The following is a 6,343-nucleotide window of genomic DNA, read 5'->3' as shown; positions in this document are numbered from 1 at the left end:
TTGAGAGGACTGGCCCTACAATGGAGCCCCGGGGAACCCCACTAATGTTAGGCTGCCAGGCTGGTGTAACCCCGTTACAAGAACCCTGTTGGCCTGACCCATCAGCTAATTGTTCGCCCATCTCATAATAATTTTACCTAACTGTATTCTGGTTGTCTTGTCCAGAAGGATATTGTGAGAGACAGTATCGAAAGCTTTGCTGAAATCCAGGCAGATTACATCGACTGGCTTCCTTTGATCCACCAGCTGGGTGATCTTGTGAAAAGAAATAAATTTGTTAGACATGAGCTTCCCCTATTGAACCCACATTGGCTGTTACCAATCGCTGCGTTGTCCCTTAGATGGTTTTTAATAACTCCCAGAATAATTTTCTAAATTTTACCAGGCACCAAAGTGAGACTGACTGGCCTGGAATTGCCAGGATCTTCCTTCTTGCCCTTCTTGGAAACTGGGTGCACATTTGCCAGCTTCCAGTCAGCTGGGACCTCTCCGGATTCCCAAGATCATTGAAAAATAATCGGGAGAGGTCCCACAATGACATTAGACATCCCTCTGAGTACCCTGGGATGAATCCCATCAGGCCCCCTGGACTTGTATGGATCCAGGTGGAGCAGCAAATGTGCACAAATTTGGGGTTTATCATTCCTGCAGTCTCGGTCCTCCATCCTAGGGCATTTGGAGTCCCAGGGTCCATCTTTGGTGTTGAAGACAGAGCCAAAAATTCATTAAATATCTCTGCTTTGTCTATGTCCCTGTTTGTTAGGTGCCCATCCTCATAAAATATCAGAGCGATGTTTGCTCTGGTCCTCCTTTTCCTGATAACTGGGCTGGGCTGGGCTCAGCCCCCGGGCACAGCACGGTTTGGCCCCGGGCACGTCGTGGAGGTGATGGGACGAGAGCTCTGGGCACAGCGAACGGGGCCATATAGTGGTGGGAGGAAGAGGAGGAAGGAAAGGGAGGAAGGAGGAGGACAAGGGCTGGCCCTTGGCACTTCCAAACTCGTGCCACCACCGCTGCAGCACGTTTCAGTACGATGTTTGACAACAGCCTGGTGTGAAAGCTGAGCTGGGCTCACGTTTCACAGCACCTTATTTTTTTACCACGGTTTTCCTTTTTCTTTTCGTGCCCAAACTTCTGGTTTCGAAGCTCCCAGCTCAGGCAGGAGCCGCCGGGAACGCTTCGCTGAGCCTGTGCTCCTCGGTGCTCCTTCAGTTTGCATTTTTCACCCTCACATAGCGCCTGTCTCAAGTGAGCAAAGGCACAGGTTTTGTCTCCCAAGGGGGAAGAAAAAGAAAGAAAAGGCTGCACGAACTTTCTGTGTGCTTTCCGTCTGAGCGCGGAAATCCCAGCGCATCGCCTCGGGGAGGGAACAAACAAATATATGGAAAACCTTTGGACTTTCTGCCATTACACAATCGGTTCTCCTGCAGCTGTGTGGATGGGGTGGGAGAAAAATTGCCCCAACAAAAGCGAGTTGAGATGGCGACGTGGTGACTTGTTAATTTTTTGCCAGCCTTGAACTCTGGGCTCACCCGTACTGTGAGCGCGTACTGGACTCAGGGCTTGGGGCAGGCTCTCTCCCTAGGAAATGACTCACCCAGGCTGTGGATGAGTAACTCTTGAGCGGCCGATCCTTTTTTAAGCATTGCCCAAGGCACAACAAGTGCAGGTGAGAGCTTGGAAGAAGATGGCAGGGCGGGAACAAGGCTGCTCGGCGGGGAAGCAGCTCGGGGAACTGGGAAAAGCGGGTGAGAGCGGGGCATCGGATGGGACCTGGAGGAAGGCAGCGATGCTCTGCAGGTCCGGATGGATCAGTAGGGCTGGAGGCAACCCGCTCAGGATGTGGGTATTCGGGAAGCATCCCCCTTTGGCAGTTACCCTCACGGCACAGCGAGCAGCCGCGCTACGCAATGGAAATCTGCTTTGCCCCAGCAGAAGTCGGGACCTGTCCGTGCCGAGAGTAATTAAGCTGAAGTGTGATTTAAAGGAAATGAATTCCTGGTTGTTTCCTGGGTGGGTACTTGCATTACAAGCCCCAAAAGTATGCAGGGCCTTTTGTTTAACCAAAATCATATGTTCTTTGCCCTGGATACCACTGACATCAGTTTAAGTCGCTCGGGGCCTAAGCAGACAGCATTTTTTTTTCTGTTAGGTCAGAATAAATGCTGGTTCACAATCTTGCAATATTTGCATGTTCAGTGGGATGGGAAAGGACCAAAAATCCATCTTGATGATGTTTATGGGACTGCCTCATGTAGACTCAGAGCACAATCAGGTGCTGCTGCCAATTCCCCTCTTGCTCCATCACTTTCCCCTTGCTCCCAGACCCATCCCGCAGCGGGGGCAGCCCCCAGCACCGAGACCCCGACGCCTCCCCCTCCACCACTTGTCAGGAAGCCACGGCCACATGTCCGTCCGTCTCAGCCTCCCTCTTTGTAAAATAATGTTTGCACGGCTCTGAACAAAGGCGGCTTTATGCCTGGCGTGCGGGTTTGTACACTCTCGGAGCCGGGATGCCGCGGCACACACGTCACCCACCCGCACAGCAAGAATTTCCAGCGCCGCGCACGGAGCAGGCGCACGGACTTTTTCTATTTAAGGCTGATTTGTAAGGCAGGGGCAAAAAGGGTGTGCATTTATCACCCAGGGCCAGGCCTCCTGGCAAGCACCCACTCCTTATCACCACCAGCCTGATCGGCTCCGTCCAAACCCCTCCAGAAGCCAGGGAGGCCGCCCCACAACTGGTGTAAATTAAGTGCATCGAGATGGGGGCACCCCGCAGGGTTCTGGGTTACCAAATTTCCCCCTCCCCACACACACACACACACACATACTCTTCCTCAGCTCTGTTGCAAGTGGAAAACAAAACGAGTGCAAGAATTTGGGGAAGGACCGCGGCTCGCCTCCAGGGAGTGGGGGAGGCACGAGACCGAAGCAGGAATTAATTGCCCGCAGAGGATGCCGTGTAATAAACGGACGTCTGGGGAAGCCTGGTCTTACTGGCCACGGTTAGTGGTTAACCTCACACGAGCTGGCTGCTTGACGGTTCAGACCCTTGAAATATTCGTGTGCTGGCTAATGCAGGATCTGTTTGCTCCTCGTCTATCTTTAAAACATCTTTAACTGTGATCCACGGCAAACCCCGGGGAGCTGCTGGGGTGTATGCGTATATGTATTCTTTTTTTTAAAAAATATATTCATCATTTATTATAATTTCATTTTTATTTCTTTTATATATTACATTTCTTTTATTAGATATTTTTTTATATTCATCAGCATTAAGTTTTACATTTCAAGCCCTGGACAAGCCACCGAGACCCCCGGTGCCTCATTTCCCCTCTGTGGCAGCAGCTCCCACTCCCTTTGCCTGCTTTATCTTTTGGGTTTTGGAGATGCTCAGGATGAGCAGGGCGATTTCACCATCCTCTCTCCTGTCGCCTTTCCCAGCCTCTGAGCATGCAGCTGTGGGGCAGGGGAAAGGGTTAAACACTTTGCCTTCCCGGCCGAGCTTTGGCTGAAAGCAAAGGGAGATTTTATGTGCTCTGAACTCAGATCTACCCCTTCCCTGCCCTCCCCATCTCTCCTCCCTTTCCTCTCCTTGAAACGGGACTTAAAAGGAGCTTCGGGGTGAGGGAAAGCCCCAGCAGGGTGGGGGCCAGGGACTGAGTGGTTGCAGCGTTGCAGTAAATATATAAATATTCTCCAGTAAATATATATATATATTATATATGTATAATTTCTGGTTTGTATCAGTTTTTCTCACAGATGAATTTGCAGGTCAGGAGGGAGTTTCTGGCAGGATCCCGCAGGATTAGGACCATCACTTGGCTCTTTTTACAGCCAAACATGTGATGATGCCCCAGTCTAACAGTCGCTGGCACCACGGGTTCAAGGCCGATTTTCCCAGGTGTTTAAACACAGCCCCGTGCGGTTCCTGTGAAGAGGACTCGTGGTCACATCCCGTGGTATAGCTTCCTGGACACGGTGTTTGCTTGTGGCCAAAATGTGCCCTCCTTCGCAGGGAACAGCCGGGCTGGGTTTTGGCAGCAAGGTTCGCAGAGATCGCAGGTTCTTGGGTATGAATGGCTTCGCGCTTACAAGGCAATGCTATTTTGTGGCCAGCACTGAAAGGATTAATGTGAAATTTCAGCTTGACACAGAAAGCTTGAAAGAAGATAAAAATAGGCTCTTGCCTCTGCTGAGTCATCTCCTGATTTAAAACATGGATCAGGGTGTGTTTAAAGGCTGCTCTGGGACCTGCTGCTGCCCCTGCAGCATAGCATCTAGGTCTGGCCAGGGGGACGAAGCCAACAGAACCCTCCAAAAAGGCCGTCGCTGGCTTTTATTTACCGACATCAGCGCCCTTTGCTCACCAGGGCACTGTGAGGCAGCGTTAATGAGGGCTGCATTAATGAATTTGGAACAACCTCAGCAAAAATAAAACCAGGAGAGGTTGTGAGCCTGGCCGACTTTTGCACAGCTCCAGAGGCCTCCCAGCAGCGACATGAGGAAAAGCAAGCGTCATATCCTGCACCTCTGAGGGCAGAGCGCAGCCCTGCACTGACTTCTCTCCGATTTCTGGATAATCCCTGGGGGCACGGGGTGACTCCTGCAGCCCAGTGGCTACAGGGTTAAGCTGAGGACTGCAGGCATACATGCCACCGCTGACTCAGAGCTGGTGAGGAAGGATTTACATGCACACAAACCAAAACAATCCTTCCCTCTGTGCCTCTCAAGGACACCAAACACACCTGGAAGGTCTGTAAAGTGCACACGCTGGAGGTGGTTTTGGTTTTGTCTCCATCGTGAAGTGGCTGGTTATGCCCTCAGCTACTCAGCACCCACAAGGGACAGGGCACCCTAGTGCTGAGCTCCCAGACACTGCTTGGTTTTTCCCCTGCTCTGCAGGCACCAAAGCCCACTTGCTCCGGTCCTCTGCAGCCCCTGGACACCAGGAGGGAGCTCCAGGTCCTTGATGTGACACACCATAGCAGCAGCAACCTCTGTAGCCTGAGAAACCTGGGCTCAGCACAGGAAAGGTAGCAGCAGCCTTCTGCCAAAAAACGGAGCTGTCGCCTTCTTCTGTGGGCAAGAAATAGCACATACAGTGAATTTGAAGATATAGAAATACCCAGAACTTGGCAGCGCTGCTTAAGCAACAGCGCTTGCCTCCCCTTCTTTTAGTAACATGGAGCTTTGCTCTGAAAACGTCAGACTTTGCATGAAGAAATCCCTGAGAGCCATGCCTCCCTTCTCCTGAATCCTGATATTTGCATGATACAAGGCTACTGCTCTTGGGCAACCAGGAAAAATGGAAATCATACATGAGAAGCAGGAGGGAGGAAAAAAATTATATGTGAAAGGACAGGAAAGCTAACTTCTGTTGATGCTAGGTGCAACCCGAGTCCCTGCGAAGCGGCGCTGCCACCAAACCTCTCACCAGCCCCAGCAAGGTCAGGCTGGGGTAGCTGTGGTGTGCTACAAGCATCCGCCAGGGCTGTGCTCGGAGCACTTTGTGTGTGCTGTTTGTACATTTAAACCTCACAGGCACCACCACCAACCACCAGCTGTACGTTCGGAGGGGCCAGGTGCTGGGGCGGCTGTGCTCACCGCAGCGGCGTGCTGCGTCACTGACACAGCCCGGCACGGTTTTGGGGGTTTACACGCGTACAGCACAATTTTCCAGCAGTGACCACACAACTGGCTGCCTACAACAACGCAGCGCCCTGCGGGTTCCAGCTTGGTTTAGGGGTGATACTGTGAGGTGCTGGGTCAGCCACCACGCACCAAACCCTCAGCTTTCTCAGCACAACCCTTCGTGGCTGTTACTGAGGGCTTGGGACATGCTGGCGAGCCCCAAAACAACACCAAGTCCCCCAAGGGTGCCATTTGGAGGAGCTGAGGCGAATCCCCCAAAGAGTGGTCAGGCATTCGAACAGGTTGCATAGGGAGGTGGTGGTGTAATTGTTTCTGGGGGTGTTCGAGGAAAGGTTGAACATGGTGCATAGGGACATGCTTTAGTGGTGATAGCCCCCCAAAGGTGCCATTTGGAGAAGCTGAGGTGAATCCCCCGAAAAGCAGTCAGACATTGAATGGGATGCACAGTGAAGTGGTGGCATCACCGTCCCTGGGGGTGTTCAAGGAAAGGTTGGACGTGGTGCTTAGGGACATGGTTTAGTGGGTGATAGCCCCCCAAAGGTGCCATTTGGAGGAGCTGAGGTGAATCCCCCCAAAAGCAGTTAGGCATTGGAATGGGTTGTGCAGGGAGGTGGTGGTGTCACTGTCTCTGGGGATGTTCAAGGAAAGGTTGGACGTGGTGCTTAGGGACATGGTTTAACGGGCG

Source organism: Anser brachyrhynchus, assembly GCF_964034855.1.
Source record: "Anser brachyrhynchus genome assembly, chromosome: 26".
In the NCBI taxonomy this organism is placed as follows: Eukaryota; Metazoa; Chordata; class Aves; order Anseriformes; family Anatidae; genus Anser; species Anser brachyrhynchus.
The sequence above is the reverse complement of the archived record's forward strand: the minus strand, read 5'-3'. Positions refer to the sequence as shown.